The following is a 20,434-nucleotide window of genomic DNA, read 5'->3' as shown; positions in this document are numbered from 1 at the left end:
CAGGCGGCACTTATAGATACTTTGGCGGTCCCTTGGACCTTCAGTCTAGCTTATATTTTTCCTCCGTTTGCTCTTCTTCCTCAGGTAATTGCTCGAATCAAACAGGAGAGAGCTTTGGTGATTCTCATAGCACCGGCCTGGCCTCGCAGGATTTGGTTTGCGGATTTGGTGGAGATGGCATCTCTGCCACCTTGGAGACTCCCGTTGAGGAAGGACCTTCTAATCCAAAGACCCTTCCTTCATCCAAATCTAGTTTCTTTGAAGCTGACTGCTTGGAGATTGAACGCTTAATTTTATCCAAGCGGGGGTTTTCCGATTCGGTTATAGAGACCATGATTCAGTCTCGTAAACCTGTAACTAGAAAGATTTACCATAAGATTTGGCATAAATAACTTTATTGTTGTGAATCCAAGGGCTACTCATGGAGTCGAGTTAGGATTCCTAGGATTTTGTCTTTTCTCCAAGAAGGTTTGGAGAAAGGTTTATCGGCGAGTTCCCTAAAGGGTCAAATGTCCCAGACGTACAATCATTTTGTCAGGCCTTGGTCAGGATCAGGCCTGTGTTCAAACCAGTTACTCCTCCATGGAGTCTTAATTTAGTTCTCAAAGTTCTTCAAGGGGCTCCGTTTGAGCCTATGCATTCCTTAGATATTAGGTTGTTATCTTGGAAAGTTTTATTTCTTGTTGCTATTTCTTCGGCTCGTAGAGTGTCAGAGCTCTCGGCATTACAGTTTGAATCTCCGTTTAGGTTCCCTATTCTCTTGTCCCTCCCGTATCATCTGTGTACTCTAGCTTGGGTATTGATTCCCAATAGTAATTAAGATGATCCATGGACTCATTGTGTCTTAAAAAAGAAAAGAAAATTTATGCTTACCTGATAAATTTATTTCTTTTTTGACACGATGAGTCCACGGCCCGCCCTGTTTTGTAGACAGGTTTTTGGTTATTACAAACTTCAGACACCTCTGCACCTTGGCTTTTCCTTTCCCTTCCTAACTTCGGTCGAATGACTGGAGTGGGAGTGAAGGGAGGAACTATTTAACAGCTATGCTGTGGTGCTCTTTGCCTCCTCCTGCTGACCAGGAGGTGAATATCCCAATAGTAATTAAGATGATCCGTGGACTCATCGTGTCAAAAAAGAAATAAATGTATCAGGTAAGCATAAATTTTCTTTTTTCTAACTTTGACCCCCAAAATCTGTTACACACCCATGCTAAATAGTTTCTAACTTTTGTCCTGAGTTTAGAAATACCCAATTTTTACATGTTCTTTGCTTTTTTTGCAAGTTATAGGGTAATAAGTACAAGTAGCACTTTGCTATTTCCAAACCATATTTTTTTTTTTTTTTAAACTTAGTGATAGTTACATTGTAACACTGATATCTGTCAGGAATCCCTGAATAACCCTTCACATGTATATATTTTTTTTAGTAGACAACTCAAAGTATTGATCTAGGCCCATTTTGGTATATTTCATGCCACCATTTCACCTCCAAATGCGATCAAATAAAAAAAAAAGTTAACTTTTTCACAAACTTTTTCACAAACTTTAGGTTTCTCACTGAAATTATTTACAAACAATTATGGCACAAATTGTTGTAAATGCTTCTCTGGGATCCACTTTGATTAGAAATAGCAGACATATACGGCTTTGGCATTGCTTTTTAGTAATTAGAAGGCCGCTAAATGCTGCTGCGCACCACATTATGCCAAGCAGTGAGGGGGTTAATTAGGTAGCTTGTAGGGTTAATTTTAGCTTTAGTGTAGAGATTAGCCTCCCACCTGACACATCCCACAACCTCATCCCTCCCTGACCCCTCTCAAACAGCTCTCTTCCCTTCCCCACCTCACAATTGTTACCGCCATCTTGACTACTGGCAGAATGTCTGCCAGTATAACAATATTTTTTTATTATATATTTTCTGCAGTGTAGGATCCCCCCTTACCACCCAATCTCCCTGAACCCTCCCAAACAGCATTCTAACCCTCCCCCCTCTACCTATTTGCCGCCATCCCACTCACTGCTGTGATCACTGATTGGATGCAGCGAGGCCGTAGCGGTCCCTCCCCCTTCCCGCCCTCCTCCCACCTCCTCCAACGATAAGCCGCATCGTTGTCTTAGGAAAGGGTATTGCACAATGCCTCAATATTGAGGCATTGCTGCAATACCTTAAAAAAAGTCTGGAAGCGATTACGATCGCTTCCAGCGCTTGAAACCCCAGAGGACGTGCTAGGCACGTCCATGGTCCTTAACAACCACTTTGTGTAGGACGTGCCTGGCACATCCTCGGTCGTTAAGGGGTTAAAGGTATTTGACTGAAAAGGGCTCAAAAGTGTATATATATATATATATATATATATATATATATATACACATGTGTATGTATGTGTTTATATGTATTGTGACAGAGATAAGGGGATTGTGTATATATGTTCCCCCACTAATTATGCAATGCTGTGTGTAAAATTGAAAATATATTATGTAATTGTATATTTCGGGCCGGTAATCCCCTAAACAGTTTGTATGTGGCAGAGAATTGCAGGTGTGGAATCCAGTTCAGGTTTTCCCTACAAACTAACGCCTAGATTACGAGTTTGGCATTAGCCTTAAAAAGCAGCGTTGAGAGGTCCCAACACTGCTTTTTAATGCCTGCTGGTATTACGAGTCTGGCAGGTACAGGTGTACCGCTCACTTTTCTACCGCGACTCGAGGCTACCGCAAATCCCTTTACGTCAATTGCGTATCCTATCTTTTTAATGGGATTTGCCTAACGCTGGTATTACGAGTCTTGGAAGAAGTGAGCGGTACAGCCTCTACCTCCAAGACTCCTACCGCATTTAAAAGTCAGTAGTTAAGAGTTTTATGAGCCAACGCCAGAACATAAAGCTCTTAACTAAAGTGCTACAAAGTACACTAACACCCATAAACTACCTATTAACCCCTAGATCGAGGCCCCCCCCCCACATCACAAACACTAAAATAAAATTTTTTAACCCCTAATCTGCCGACCGGACATCGCCGCCACCTACATTATACCTATGAACCCCTAATCTGCTGCCCCTAACATCGCCGACACCTACATTATATTTATTAACCCCTAATCTGCCGCCCCCAACGTCACCGCCACCTACCTACAATTATTAATCCCTAATCTTCCGACCCAAACGACGCCGCTACTATAATAAAGGTATTAACCCCTAAACCTAAATCTAACCCTAACCCTCCCCTAACTTAAATATAATTTAAATTAAACAAAATTCATTTCAAATAATTTAATAAATTAAGCCTATTTAAAGCTAAATACTTACCGATAAAATAAACCCTAAACTAGCTACAATATAACTAATAGTTACATTGTAGCTAGCTTAGGATTTATTTTTATTTTACAGGCAACTTTGTATTTATTTTTACTAGGCACAATAGTTATTAAATATTTAATAACTACCTAGCTAAAATAAGTACAAATTTACCTGTAAAATAAATCCTAACCTAAGCTACAATTACATCTAACACTACACTATTATTAAACTAATTACCTAAACTAACTACAATTAATTACAATTAAATGAAATAAACTAAATTACGGAAAAAACCCCCACTAAATTACAGAAAATAAAAAAAGAATTACAAAAATTTTAAACTAATTACACCTAATCTAATCCCCCTAATAAAATAAAAAAGCCCCCCAAAATAATACAATTTCCCTACCCTATACTAAATTACAAATAGCCCTTAAAAGGGCCTTTTGCGGGGCATTGCCCCAAAGTAATCAGCTCTTTCACCTGTAAAAAAAAAAATACAATACCCCCAACATTACAACCCACCACCCACACACCCCTACTCTAAAACCCACCCAATCCCCCCTTAAAAAAATCTAACACTAACCCCCTGAAGATCACCCTACCTTGAGCCGTCTTCACCCAGCCGGGCACAAGTGGTCCTCCAGAGGGTCTGAAGTCTTCATCCAATAGGGGCAGAAGATGTCCTCCAGACGGCAGAAGGCTTCATTCAGGCGGCATCTTCTATCTTCATCCTTCCGGAGCGGAGCGGGTCCATCTTCAATATTCAATAGGATTCTATTAGCCAATCGGAATTAAAGGGACGCCATCTTGGATGATGTCATTTAAAGGAACCTTCATTCTTCGTTAGGACTTTGTTTGAAGAGGATGCTTTGCGTCGGCTGGATTGAAGATGGACCTGCTCCGCTCCGGAAGGATGATGATAGAAGATGCCGCTTAGATGAAGCCTTCTGCCGTCTGGAGGACCTCTTCTGCCCCTATTGGATGAAGACTTCGGACCTTCTGGAGGACCACTTGTGCCCGGCTGGGTGAAGATGGCTCAAGGTAGGGTGATCTTCAGGGGGTTAGTGTTAGGTTTTTTTAAGGGGGGATTGGGTGGGTTTTAGAGTAGGGGTGTGTGGGTGGTGGGTTTTAATGTTGGGGGGTATTGTATTTTTTTTTTTTACAGGTGAAAGAGCTGATTACTTTGGGGCAATGCCCCGCAAAAGGCCCTTTTAAGGGCTATTTTTAATTTAGTATAGGGTAGGGAAATTTTATTATTTTGGGGGGCTTTTTTATTTTATTAGGGGGATTAGATTAGGTGTAATTAGTTTAAACGTCTTGTTATTCTTTTTTTATTTTCTGTAATTTAGTGTTTTTTTTTTCGTAATTTAGTTTATTTCATTTAATTGTAATTAATTGTAGGTAGTTTAGGTAATTAGTTTAATGATAGTGTAGTGTTAGGTGTAATTGTAACTTAGGTTAGGGTTCATTTTACAGGTAATTTTGTACTAATTTTAGCTAGGTAGTTATTAAAAAGTTAATAACTATTTAACCCCTTAATGACCACAGCACTTTTCCATTTTCTGTCCGTTTGGGACCAAGGCTATTTTTACATTTTTGAGGTGTTTGTGTTTAGCTATAATTTTCCTCTTACTCGTTTACTGTACCCACACATATTATATATCGTTTGTCTCGCCATTAAATGGACTTTCTAAAGATACCATTATTTTCATCATATCTTATAATTTACTATAAAAAAAGTTATAAAATATGAGGAAAAAATGGAAAAAAAACACACTTTTTCTAACTTTGACCCCCACAATCTGTTACACATCTACAACCACCAAAAAACACCCATGCTAAATAGTTTCTAAATTTTGTCCAGAGTTTAGAAATACCCAATGTTTACATGTTCTTTCCTTTTTTTGCAAGTTATAGGGCCATAAATATAAGTAGCACTTTGCTATTTCAAAACCACTTTTTTCCAAAATTAGCGCTAGTTACATTGGAACACTGATATCTGTCAGGAATACCTGAATATCCATTGACATGTATATATTTTTTTTTACAAGACATCCCAGAGTATTGATCTAGGCCAATTTTGGTATATTTCATGCCACCATTTCACCGCCAAATGTGATCAAATAAAAAAAAATTGTTCACTTTTTCACTTTTTTTTTTACAAACTTTAGGTTTCTCACTGAAATTATTTACAAACAGCTTGTGCAATTATGGCATAAATGGTTGTAAATTTTTCTCTGGGATCCCCTTTGTTCAGAAATAGCAGACATATATGGCTTTGGAGTTGCTTTTTAGTAATTAGAAGGCCGCTAAATGCCATTGCGCACCACACATGTATTATGCCCAGCAGTGAAGGGGTTATTAGGGAGCATGTAGGGAGCTTTTTGGGGTAATTTTAGCTTTAGTGTAGTGTAGTAGACAACCCAAAGTATTGATCTAGGCCCATTTTGGTATATTTCATACCACCATTTCACCGCCAAATGCGATAAAATTTAAAAAAAACGTAAAATATTTCCAAATTTTAGGTTTCCCACTGAAATCATTTACAAACAGCTTGTGTAATTATGGCACAAATGGTTGTAAATGCTTCTCTGGGATCCCCTTTGTTCAGAAATAGCAGACATATATGGCTTTGGCATTGCTTTTTGGTATTTAGAAGGCCCCTAAATGCCGCTGCGCATCACACGTGTATGATGGCTAGCAGTGAAGGGGTTAATTAGGTAGCTTGTGGGGTAAATTTTAGCTTTAGTGTAGAGATCAGGCTCCCACCTGACACATCACCCCCCCCCCTGATCCCTCCCAAACAGCTCTCTTACCTCCCCCACCCCACAATTGTCCCGCCATCTTAAGTACTGGCAGAAAGTCTGCCAGTACTAAAATAAAAGGCATCCTTTTTTTTCTTTTTTTTCCCCCTGTGCATATTTACATATGCTGCTGTGTAGGATCCCCCCTTAGCCCCCCAACAGCTCTCTAACCTCCCCCTCTACCTTCTTGGCAGCCATTTTGGGTACTGGCAGCTGTCTGTCAGTACCCAGTTTACAATATTTTTTCTCTTTTTTATTTTATTTTTTATTTTTTTCTGCAGTGTAGCTTCCCCACGACCAACTCCAACCCCCACCCCCTCCCAGATCCCTTAGATTACTTTTTTGTGGCATTTATTCCCCCCTTCCTCCCACTTATACAGGATCATTTCTGTAGTGTAAGAGGTTCCCACCCGCTCCCTCCCCGTGTGCGCGCCCCTGACTGTCCCACCCCCCTCTGTGTCTCAGAAACCATCGATGGCCGCCCACCCGCCTCCCACTGCAGCTCCCACCCACCAACGAATGCAGCCATCGATGTCCGGTGCAGAGAGGGCCACAGAGTGGCTCTCTCTGCACCGGAGGGGTACAAATTGTTATTGCAGGATGCTTCGATATTGAGGCATCCTGCAATAACCGTAAAGCAGCTGGAAGCGATCAGGATCGCTTCCACCTGCTTTCCAAACCAAGGACGTACGCCATACGTCCTCAGACGTTAACTGTATTTTTTCTGAGGACGTATGGCGTACGTCCTTGGTCATTAAGGGGTTAATAACTATTGTACCTAGTTAAAATAAATGCAAAGTTGCCTGTAAAATAAATATAAATCCTAAACTAGATACAATGTAACTATTAGTTATATTGTAGCTAGCTTAGGGTTTATTTTATCGGTAAGTATTTCATTTTAAATAGGATTAATTTATTTAATTATGTTAAATTAATTTTATTTAATTTAAATTATTTTTAAGTGGGGGGGGGGGTTAGGTTTAGGGTTAGACTTAGGTTTAGGGGTTAATAACTTTATTATAGTGGCAGCGGCAGATTAGGGGTCAATAAATTTAATATAGTTGCAGTGACATTGGGGGGCAGATTAGGGGTTAATAACTATAATGTAGGTGTCGGTGATGTTGGGGGCAGCAGATTAGGGGTTTATAAGTATAATGTAGGTGGCGGCGGGGTCCGGAGCGGCAGATTAGGGGTTAATAATATAATGCAGGGGTTGGCGATGTCGGGGCGGCAGATTAGGGGTTAATAAGTGTAAGATTAGGGGTGTTTAGACTCGGGGTTCATGTTAGGGTGTTAGGTGTAGACGTAAAAAGTATTTCCCCATAGAAAACAAAGGGGCTGCGTTAAGAGCTGAACGCTGCTTTTTTGCAGGTGTTAGGTTTTTTTTTCAGCCAGCTCAGCCCCATTGTTTCCTATGGGGAAATCGTGCACAAGCACGTTTTGCCAACTTACCGCTACCGTAAGCAACGCTGGTATCGAGGTGAGATGTGGAGCTAAATTTTGCTCAACACTCACTTTTCTGAGGCTAACGCCGACTTGCAGAAAACTCGTAATACCAGCGTTGTTTAAAGGGAGCGGTTAGAAAAAAAGGAGCGTTAGCCCCGCAAGCCTTACCGACAAAAACTCGTAATCTAGCCATAAGGTTTTTTCACCTGCAGCTAATTAAGGTCAATTAACTCCTGTTAAAAAGTGTGTGTTGAAGCTTCTAGTTAGAACCTGTATGACAGTGGATATGGAGTTACACTGCTGTCTAGAGGTTCTGGGTCTGTGAGGTTTGAAATCTGCTTCTAATTTTACAGTGGTGTGGAAAAGCCACACAACGCTATTTAGAGATACTTTTTTTCTGTTTAGTAAGTGCCATTTTGCAAGGATTTATTTTGTTTATGCTAAAACTGTATTCCTGCAAATTGTCTGAGAATAAACAGACCAAGGCTTTTTCATTATTTGCTGTGAAGACAATGGGGGGTAGTTATCAAGCCGTCAACCTCAAATACGCTGGAATTCCGCAGCGTATTTGTGGCGAGGCTGATTCGTCTTAGTTATCAAAGGCTACAGACCGGCAAAAGTAGAATTTTGTGACGTAAACTTTGATCCGCCGGACTCCGTCCGACACAGATCGATTCTTACGTCACTCCAGATGTTCCGCACACAAGTACGGCACAATCTGACTACTTTTGCTAGTTATCAAAAAACTAGCAGGTACGCTCGGCACTTTTACGGCCCAGCGTACCTGGTTTTCAAACTGCCACCCTGGAGGCGGCGGATCCCATAGGAATCAATGGGAGTCTGACCATAGTGAAAGTACAAGTTCGCTGCTGCCAGACATCCCATTAATTTCTATGGGAGCTGTCTACACCTAACACCCTAACATGTACCCCGAGTCTAAACACCACTAATCTGTCCCCTCTACACCGCCGCAACTAAATAAAGTGTTTAACTCCTAAACCGCCGCTCCCGGAGCCCACCGCAAGCTACTCTATACATATTAACCCCTAAACCGCCGCTCCCTGACCCTGCCGCAACTATAATAAGTGTATTAACCCCTAAACCGCCACTCCCTGACCCTGCCGCAACCTATATTAAATTTATTAACCCCTATCCTGCCCCCCCTACACCGTCGTAGCCTATAATAAATTTATTAACCCCTATCCTGCCCCCCACTACACCGCCGCCACTGTAATAAAATTATTAACCCCTAAACCTAAGTCTAACACTAACCCTAACACCCCCCTAACTTAAATATTAATTAAATAAGTCTAAATAATATTTCTATTATTAACTAAGTTAATACTATTTAAAACTAAATACTTACCTGAAAAATAAACCCTAATATAGCTACAATATAAATAATAATTATATTGTAGCTATGTTAGGATTTATTTTTATTTTACAGGCACCTTTCAATTTATTTTAACTAGGTACAATAGCTATTAAATAGTTATTAACTATTTAATAGCTTACCTAGCTAAAATAAAGAGAAATTAACCTGTAAAATAAACCCTAACCTAAGTTACAATTAAACCTAACACTACACTATCATTAAATAAATTAAATAAACTACCTACAAATAACTACAATTAAATACAATTACATAAACTAACTAAAGTACAAAAAATAAAAAATGCTAAGTTACAAAAATAAAAAAATTACAAAAAAAAGTTACAAACATTTAAAAAAATATTACAACAATTTTAAGCTACTTACACCTAATCTAGGCCCCCTAATAAAATAACAAACCCCCCCAAAATAAAAAAATGCCCTACCCTATTCTACATTAAAAAAGTTCAAAGCTCTTTTACCTTACCAGCCCTTAAAAGGGCCTTTTGTGGGGGCATGCCCCAAAGAGTTCAGCTCTTTTGCCTGTAAAAGAAAAATACAACCCCCCCCCAACATTAAAACCCACCACCCACATACCCCTAATCTAACCCAAACCCCCCTTAAAATAACCTAACACTAATCCCCTGAAGATCCTCCTACCTTTAGTTGTCTTCACTCAGCCGAGCCAACGATGGAACTGAAGAGGACATCCGGACCGGCAGAAGTGATCATCCAAGGGGCGCTGAAGAAATCTTCCATCCGATGAAGTGATCCTCCAAGTGGCGCTGAAGAAATCTTCCATCCGGGTGAGGTCATCTTCCAAGAGGCGCTGAAGAAGTCTTCTATCCGGGCGAGGTCATCTTCGAAGCCGGGTCTTGAATCTTCATCCCGCCGACGCGGAACATCCTTCTTTCCCGACGGACTACCGATGAATGAAGGCTCCTTCAATTCCGATTGGCTGATAGGATTCTATCAGCCAATCGGAATTAAGGTAGGAAAAATCTGATTGGCTGATGGAATCAGCCAATCAGATTCAAGTTCAATCCGATTGGCTGATCCAATCAGCCAATCAGATTGAGCTCGCATTCTATTGGCTGATCGGAACAGCCAATAGAATGTAAGCTCAATCTGATTGGCTGATTGGATCAGCCAATCGGATTGAACTTGAATCTGATTGGCTGATTCCATCAGCCGATCAGATTTTTCCTACCTTAATTCCGATTAGCTGATAGAATCCCATCAGCCAATCAAAATTGAAGGGACGCCATCTTGGATGACGTCCCTTAAAGGAGCCTTCATTCGTCGGTAGTCCGTCGGGAAAGAAGGATGTTCCGCGTCGGCGGGATGAAGATTCAAGACCCGGCTTCGAAGATGACCTCGCCCGGATAGAAGACTTCTTCAGCGCCTCTTGGAAGATGACCTCACCCGGATGGAAGATTTCTTCAGCGCCGCTTGGAGGATCACTTCATCGGATGGAAGATTTCTTCAGCGCCCCTTGGATGATCACTTCTGCCGGTCCGGATGTCCTCTTCAGTTCCATCGGTGGCTCGGCTGAGTGAAGACAACTAAAGGTAGGATGATCTTCAGGGGATTAGTGTTAGGTTATTTTAAGGGGGGTTTGGGTTAGATTAGGGGTATGTGGGTGGTGGGTTTTAATGTTGGGGGGGGTTGTATTTTTCTTTTACAGGCAAAAGAGCTGAACTCTAGTTGTACCTAGTTAAAATAAATTGAAAGGTGCCTGTAAAATAAAAATAAATCCTAAGATATCTACAATATAATTATTATTTATATTGTAGCTATATTAGGGTTTATTTTATAGGTAAGTATTTAGTTTTAAATAGGATTAACTTAGTTAATAATAGAAATATTATTTAGATTTATTTAATTAATATTTAAGTTAGGGGGGTGTTAGGGTTAGTGTTAGACTTAGGTTTAGGGGTTGATAATTTTATTACAGTGGCGGCGGTGTAGTGGGGGGCAGGATAGGGGTTAATAAATTTATTATAGGTGGCGACGGTGTAGGGGGGGCAGGATAGGGGGTAATAAATTTAATATAGGTGGCGACGGTGTAGGGGGGGCAGGATAGGGGTTACTAGGTATAATGTAGGTGGCAGCGGTGTCCGGGAGCGGCGGTTTAGGGGTTAATACATTTATAAGACTTGCGGCGGGGTCTAGGAGCGGCGGTTTAGGGGTTAATACATTTATAAGACTTGCGGCAGGGTCTAGGAGCGGCGGTTTAGGGGTTAATACATTTATAAGACTTGCGGCAGGGTCTAGGAGCGGCGGTTTAGGGGTTAATACATTTATAAGACTTGCGGCAGGGTCTAGGAGTGGCGGTTTAGGGGTTAGTAACTTTATTTAGTTGCGGGGGGCTCCGGGGGCGCCGGTTTAGGGGGTAAAACAGTGTAGTTTAGTGTGGTTGCTTAGTGACAGGCTAGCAAGAAAGCTGTCAAACAGCCGAAGAGCAGCGAGATCGGATGAGTGATAACTCTCACAGTCCGCTGCTCATCGCCCTGCGGCTTTTTGACAGCTTTATTTGATAACTTAGGCATATTTTTTCAGGTCCGCGGCGGCGAAGGTAGGCGAACTTAGGCGGGCTTATTGGGTCGGCGAAGGCAGGAAAGTTGACACATTGATAACTACCCCCCTGTGTGTCAAAGCTGTTCCCAGGACAAAATATCCAAAGAGAGGGGTAAATTTGTCACAGTATGCAAATACATATTTACACATATAAACACACACACATATATATATATTTATGTGTGTGTATATATATATATATATATATATATATATATATATATATATATATATATATATATATATATATATATAGCCCTTTCCAGTCAAAAACATTGCTATATACCATATCCCCTTTAACCCTTGTAAAATTAGTGTGCAACATTTAATCTAGTCCATTCTCCTTAACAGCAGCTTTGCAGTCATAAAATGATATTTCACAAATTGCTTAGTTCTTTTTTTTAATTTACAGTGCAAAAATATCTCTTCTGGAGCAGCAAATAATATTTAGGAACTTTTAATAAGATCCTTAATTGAGACAATATTTTAACTGTTGTTAAACCTGGGACCTCTATACTTATCACAGAGCTTCTGAGGATCACTTAAACCTAGACCTTGTATCTGCTGTTATGTCTCCTCAAATTCTGTGCCTGATTTTTTATGTCTACTATTTTATTAGCTATATTTTTTATTGTAATGTGAAAAATTGATTTACACAGTGATCAGCCATCTGGGTTCTTTCTTCTTTTGAGAACATGAGTTTTAATTCTTTTAAAACTTTTTTTTCTGTCATATGAGTGATTTAGTATATGGTATCCTCTCTGCCATTGTATTTTCATAGATTTAGTCTGCAGATGTATTTATGTCTGAAAAAGATCAGCCTTGTTGCTATCTGGTTTTTGGTTTATACTAAAAAAAAAGTAATATGGTAATTAAAAATGAGTGCTGCTGTTGGGCGAGTCACTAGATCTTTTGCATCTTTTAGTAGAGATATATCACATCTTTTGGCAGCTAACGATTAAGTAATGGGAGCATAGATTTCCTTTATTACCTGTCCAATGCTCACACAGTCTGTAATTGTCTTCACAGGTTTATTATTTAACTAAAAGTCACCTGTTCATTTATCTGACTACTAGTTTATAATGTACAAGTCAGAACAAGTCTTCTAAGACCTTCAAGCTGATACTTGCTTGTTATTTTCTAAAAACAGGACCTTCTCACAGTGTCTACAAGGTAAACAGTATTGTAGGATATAGTCATTTCAACCCCCTCCCACTAATAGGCTAGTCACAGTGAAGTATAACGTAGCTATTGGCTGAATAAATACGTCCAGTTTTTCCCATTCTGATATCTTTGGTCATTATGTATTTGCTTTTTGTTGAGGTGTTTTTGGCTGCTGTGGGTCTACCAGGGAACATTATATTATTATATATGATAGCTTCTAAATTGGAAAAGATAAAAATTGCTGAACTTCTGATGATGCATTTGTCTGTTGCAAACATGATACAGCTCATTTTTCGAATACCGAGTGTAATAATCCCAGATCAGAATGGCAAGTGCTATCCAATGTCAATACCATGCAAGTCAATCATTTTTATGTTATGTTCTGGGAGACGAATGAGCATGTTGTATACGTTAATGCTTGGTGCGTATCGAATGACTAAGCTAATGAACAAAAGAAGAATATTTGGGACCTTTCTGCTGAAGAATGCCTACATTTATCTTTATACAACTTTAATCTGGATTTTATCGTCTTCTGTTTGTCTTCCATACATCTTGATTATTCCCGCAAATCGGCCGAGATCCATTAATACTACTGTTGCTTGCACCTGTAGTTTTACTGAAACATTAACTGAAAAAGATATCTCTATGAAAATGTTTGATCTGTTTTGTGGCACTGTAAATCAGTTTGTGGTAATAATTTTAATATTATTTGTGAATTTAAAGATTCTCTGTTTTCTCCTGAAACATCAACATACAGTATTTGTGGATGTGACTTTAAACAGATTTAGGGGAAATCAGCGCGAAATGCGTGCAATAAAAGCAATAGCTGCCTTGTTAGCATGTTTTACCACTAGTTGCCTTTTACACACGTTTTTCAGAAACTTTATAGACATTCAAATGTTTAGTATTGACAGAATACTAGCAGATATTTACCCGGCAGCATCTCCATTTATTTTGTTACTTGGATATCAGAGCACAAGGAAAAAAATATGGTGCACAAAATGTTACAAGACTAATGAAGAGGAAAACATTTAAAGGGACATGAAACCCATTTTTTTCGTTCATGATTCAGAAAGAGCATGCAATTTTAAACAACTTTCTAATTTACTCCTATTATCTAATTTGTTTTATTCTCTTAATATTCTTTGCTGAAAACCATATCTAGATAGGCTAAGTAGCTGCTGATTCATTGCTGCACTTAGAAGCTTTGTGATTGGCTCACCCATGTGCATTGCTTTTTCTTCAACTAAGGATATCTAAAAAATGAAGCAAAATAAATAATAGAAGTAAATTGGATTGTTTTTTTAAATTTGCATTCTCTTTCTGAATCATGAAAGACATTTTTTGGGTTTAGTATCCCTTTAAGTTAACATCTTCTACAAACATAATAGTAAGTCATTTAAATGTATGAAAAGCTATTTTAAATATATATGATTTCACTCCAACCATCATCCCTATCTGATTTTCAATTTGATCCATTCTCTGATCGTCCTATCTCCCTCTCCACCAGATAACTTATTTGCAGCCCTGCCTTGCTGTTTGTAACTGTGTATTTCACTGTTTGTCAGACTACAATTCTGTTTTTCTCAGTCATTGTTATTCATGTATTGATATAGTTCGTTGCTTTATGTATTCTTTAGCATATATTTATCTTCATTGATGGTCAAAAAAGTTTCCATTATGTCTACATTTTTAGAATTTATTTGGAATGCTGACTGGAGGATGTTGAGTTTACGCAGAGACTTGTTGATCCTCTTTAAAGGGACAGTCAACACAAAAATTGTTATTGTTTAAAAAGATAGACGACGCCTTTAATACCCATTTCCCAGCTTTGCACAACCAACATTGTTATATTGATATACTTTATAACATTTAAACCTCTAAATTTCTGCCTGTTTCTAAGCCACTAAAGCCTCTTATCACGTTTTTAAATTTGTTTTTCACAACAGGGGAGTGCTAGTTCATGTAAGCCATATAGATAACATTGTGCTCATGCCCGTGGGATGTGGATGACACTGCAATAATTGGCTTAAATGCAAGTCAATAGAAAATAAATAAATAGTCATGTGATCAGGGAGCTGTCAGAAGAGGATTAGATACAAGATCATCACAGAGGTAAAACGTGTATTAATATAACTATGTTTTCTATGCAAAACTGGGGAATGGGTTATACAGGGATTATATATTTTTTTAAACAATAAAACATTTTTAGTTGACTGTCTCTTTAAAGGGACACTGAACCCAATTTTTTTATTTTGTGATTTAGATAGAGCATGCAATTTTAAGCAACTTTCTAATTTACTCCTATTATCAAATGTTCTTCATTCTCTTGGTATCTTTATTTGAAAAGCAAGAATGTAAGTTTAGATGCTGGCCCATTTTTGTTGAACAACCTCGGTTGTTCTTGATGATTGGTGGTTAAATTCACCCACTAATAAACAAGTGCTGTCCATGGTTCTGAACCAAAAATTGTCTGGCTCCTTAGCTTGGATGCCTTCTTTTTCAAATAAAGATAGCAAGAGAATGAAGAACATTTGATAATAGGAGTAAATTAGAAAGTTGTTTAAAATTGCTGCTCTATCTGAATCACAAAAGAAAAAATTTGGGTTTAGTGTCCCTTTAAGTGCCTGTGTTTCTCCTTGCCCCCTATAAAGGAACGTGTCATTGTCTGCAAGTTTGCAATATTTGTGTCAGAGTAAAATATACTTTAGCTGCAGATTTTAAAGGGACATTTAAGTAAAATTTCAAGTTGTATAGTACATATCAGTACAGTTTTAAAATATCTTCATAAACAATAAAAGGCTTAAAAGCATTTGGAACTGGCATTTTGATTGCAAAATATGCAGGATGTTTGTTTCAGAGGGTATCATTTCAAGTGAGGGTCAATTTAAAGGAATTATATAACAAGAGTGACAAAAATACTGTATCAAGAAAGTGACACCTACAAAACAATTTAAACAATTATGTCAAGGGAATAAGCAGGGGGGAGGCTATATAATCTTTAAGGGGAGTTGGTGTTAATAGTCTTAAAGAGGTAGGGGTATGGTTTTAAAGGGACAGAAGTTAGATGGTAGATAGTCTAAAAGGGGTAGGGGAATAGGCTTAAAGGGACACTGTACCCAAAAAAAAAATTGTAATTCAGAAAGAACATGCAATTTTAAGCAACTTTCTAATTTACTCCTATTATCAATTTTTCTTCGTTCTCTTGCTATCATTATTTGAAAAAGAAGGCATCTAAGCTTTTTTTTTTGGTTTCAGTACTCTGGACAGCACTTTTTTATTGGTGGATGAATTTATCCACCAATCATCAAGAACAACCGAGGTTGTTCAACAAAAATGGGCCAGCATCTAAACTTACATTCTTGCATTTCAAATAAAGATACCAAGAGAAAGAAGAACATTTGATAATAGGAGTAAATTAGAAAGTTGCTTAAAATTTCATGCTCAATCTGAATCCCGAAAGAAATTTTTTGGGTACAGTGTCCCTTTAAATGGGTAGGAAAGATAATCTTAAAGGGGTAAGGGGAAATGTGGCTGGGGAGGGCCATGTATTCTTAAAGGAGCAGGGATGGAGGGCACAGTATATGTAGTCTTAAAGGACAGAGGGGTAGATAGGCTTATAGGGCCAGGGGGCAGGTGTTCTTAAAAGGGTAGTGAGTATATAGTATTAAAGGGGCAGGGAAACATTCCAAAAAAGGTAAGTGTAGCTGAATAAGGCATTTTCAAAGTGGATATAGTCTTTAAGAGGAAAGGGGAGATTTAGTTGTAACCCCCAGATACCAGTCACACAAAAAATACATTTTAATCCCCCTTAATACCTGTGACACAAATAGTAATTTGTAATCTACACTTTAACCGCTCCCTCTTTAAGACTATATAACCTCTATCCCTTTAAAACTACCACCCTCCTTATTCCCTGCCCCATTGATACTAACTACCCCTGTCCTTTTAAGATTGTCTCCCTTTTAAGACTTCTTAAATCCCTGTTTCTTTAACTCTACCTGATCCTCTGCTCATTTAAGATCACCTGCCCCTAAACCCTTGCCCCCTTTATCTATGCCCTCAAGACTTTATACCTCCTACCACCATGGACTATAAACCCCCCTATTCCCTTCCCTACTACCAAACCCCTTCTCTTTTAAGACAGTCTACCCCTACCCCCTGCCTTTTTAAGTCAAATTGTCCCCTTGCCCTTTTAAAACTATTTAATGACACTTTAAGGCTTACTAACACCTTACTACTTGTTAATTGGACATGAAACCCATTTTGTCATGTTTCAGATAGTGCATACAATTTTAAACAACTATCCAATTTACTTCTATTATCTAATTTGTTTTATTCTTTTGGAATCCTTTGTTGAAAAGCATACCTAGGTACAGCAAAGCACTACTGGAAGTAAGCTGTTGATTGGTGGCTGCACATATATGCCTTTTGTCACTGACTTACCTGATGTGTTCATCTAGCTCCCAGTAGTGCATTGCTTCTTCAAAAAAGGATACAAAGAGAATGTAGCAAATTTGATAATAGAAGTAAATTCAAAAGTCATTTTAAATTGTATGTTCTATCTAAATCATGAAAGAAAAATTAAAATGTTAATGTTCTTTTAACCCCTTAATGACAACTGACGTACCAGGTACGTCATGCATTAACAAGCAGTTAATGACAATAGATGTACCTGGTACGTCAGTTGTCTTACAGAGTGCTGGAAGCGATTGCGATCGCTTCCAGCAGCTCTGAGGGTATTGCAGTGATGTCTCGATATGGAGGCATCCTGCAATACCCCTTTACAAGCCTCCGATGCAGAGAGAGCCACTCTGTGGCCCTCTCTGCACCGGAGCGTAGTTGGTGGGTGGGAGCAAAGCAGGGAGGTGGGTGGGCGGCCTGCAATGGGATTGTGATCATGTGGAGGGGGGCGGGATCAGAGGCGGGAGTGTCAGGGGTCACGCACGGGCGCATGCACGGGGGCGGCAGGCGGGCGCGTGCACGGGCGGGAGTGGGTGGGAACCTCTACACTACAGAAAAATGTAATGCAAAATTGGGAGAAAAGGGGGGAATTTTCATGTATAAAACAATTGAAGGGTTCTGGGAGGAGGGGAGGGGGGGAAGCTACACTACAGTAAAGGGCAAACAAATAAAGCATATTTTTTTTTACTAAACTGGGTACTGGCAGACAGCTGCCAGTAACCAAGATGGCGCCCATTAAGCTAGAGGGGGAGGGTTAGAGAACTGTTTGATGGGGGATCCGTGAGGTTGGGGCTAAGGTGGGATTCTACACAGCAGCATATGTAAATATGCTTACCCCCCCCCCCCCCCCAAAAAAAAAAAAAACAACAAAAAACAAAAAACAAATATACCTTTTATTTTAGTACTGGCAGACTTTCTGCCAGTATTTAAGATGGCGGGAACAATTGTGGTGTGGGGGAGGGAAGAGAGCTGTTTGGGAGGGATCAGGGGGTCTGATGTTTCAGGTGCGAGTCTGATCTCTACACTAAAGCTGCAAACTCCCTACAAGCTACCTAATTAACCCCTTTATTGCTAGCCATAATACACGTGTGATGCGCAGCGGCATTTAGCGGCCTTCTAATTATCAAAAAGCAACACCAAAGCCATATAGGTCTGCTATTTCTGAACAAAGGGGATCCCAGAGAAGCATTTACAACCATTTGTGCCATAATTGCACAAGCTGTTTGTAAATAATTTCAGTGAGAAACCTAAAGTTTTTGAAAAAGGAAACAATTTTTTTTTATTTGATCACATTTGGCGGTGAAATGGTGGCATGAAATATACCAAAATGGGCCTAGATCAATACTTTGGGTTGTCTACTACACTACACTAAAGCTAAAATTAACCCTACAAGTTCCCTACAAGCTCCATAATTAACCCCTGCACTGCTGGGCATAATACACGTGTGGTGCGCAGCGGCATTTAACAGCCTCCTAATTACCAAAAAGCAACGCCAAAGCCATATATGTCTGCTATTTCTGTACAAAGGGGATCCCAGAGAAGCATTTACAACCATGTATGCCAAAATTGCACAAGCTGTTTGTAAATAATTTCAGTGAGAAACCGAAAGTTTGTGAAAACAATTGTGAAAAAGTGAACGATTTTTTTGTATTTGATCGCATTTGGCGGTGAAATGGTGGCATGAAATATACCAAAATGGGCCTAGATCAATACTTTGGGATGTCTTCTAAAAAAAATATACATACATGTCAAGGGATATTCAGGGATTCCTTAAAGATATCGGTGTTCCAATGTAACTAGCGCTAATTTTGAAAAAAAGTGGTTTGGAAATAGCAAAGTGTTACTTGTATTTATGGCCCTATAACTTGCAAAAAAAACAAAGAACATGTAAACATTGGGTGTTTCTAAACTCAGGACAAAATTTAGAAACTATTTAGCATGGGTGATTTTTGGTGGTTGCAGATGTGTAACAGATTTTGGGGCTAAAAGTTAGAAAAAAGTTTTTTTTCTCCATATTTTCCTCATATTTTATAATATTTTTTATAGTAAATTATAAGATATGATGAAAATAATGGTATCTTTAGAAAGTCCATTTAATGGCAAGAAAAACAGTATATAATATGTGTGGGTAAAGTAAATGAGTAAGAGGAAAATTACAGCTAAACACAAACACCGCAAAAATGTAAAAATAGCCTTTGTCCCAAACGAACAGAAAATGGAAAAGTACTGTTGTCATTAAGGGGTTAAGACTACTTGACCCCCTTACCCCATCTCATTAAGACTATCTACCAGCTTACCTCCTGCCTTTTAAAAATGACCTTACCCCTTGCCTCTTTAAGACCTCCTGACCTCTGCCCATATACTTTGCTGTTGACAATTAGGACCAGATGTAAACTCCTGTACTAATTGGAGCTATCACTGCATAAGAAGTTGCATGGTCAGGGAAATTGGACCATACCTAACCTTGCAGTCTATTAAAGGCCTTTCTTGAGGTGGGGATTAAGTAGAATATGAGCAAAGTAAATAATGTTCAGTTATATTTATATATAAATATATATATATATATATATATATATATATATATATATATATATATATACAGTCGTATGCAAACGTTTAGGCACCCCTGACAATTTCCATGATTTTCAGTTATAAATAATTGGGTGTTTGGATTAGCAATTTAATTTTGATCTATCAAATAACTGAAGAACACAGTAATATTTCAGTAGTGAAATGAGGTTTATTGGATTAACAGAAAATGTGCAATATGCATAAAAACAAAATTAGACAGGTGCATAGATTTGGGCACCCTTGTCATTTTGTTGATTTGAAAACCTGTAACTACCTATCACTGATGTATTGGAACACACAATTGGTTTGGTGAGCCCATTAAGCCTTGAACTTCATAGACAGGTGCATCCAATCATGAGAAAAGGTATTTAAGGTGGCCAATTGCAAGTTGTTGTTCTCTTTGACTCTCCTCTGAAGAGTGGCAACATGGAGGCCTCAAAACAACTCTCAAATGACCTGAAAACAAAGATTGTTCAACATTATGGTTTAGGGGAAGGCCACAAAAAGCTATTGCAGAGATTTAAGCTGTCAGTGTCCACTGTGAGGAACATAGTGAGGAAATGGAAGACCACAGGTACAGTTCTTGTTAAGGCCAGAAGTAAAATATCAGAGAGGCAAAGGCAAAGGATGGTGAGAACGGTCAAAAGCAGCCCACAGACCACCTCCAAAGACCTACAACATCATCTTGCTGCAGATGGTGTCACTGTGCATCGTTCAACAATTCAGCATATGG

This window comes from Bombina bombina, chromosome 2, assembly GCF_027579735.1.
Source record: "Bombina bombina isolate aBomBom1 chromosome 2, aBomBom1.pri, whole genome shotgun sequence".
NCBI lineage: Eukaryota > Metazoa > Chordata > Amphibia > Anura > Bombinatoridae > Bombina > Bombina bombina.
This window is presented reverse-complemented; position numbering follows the sequence as displayed.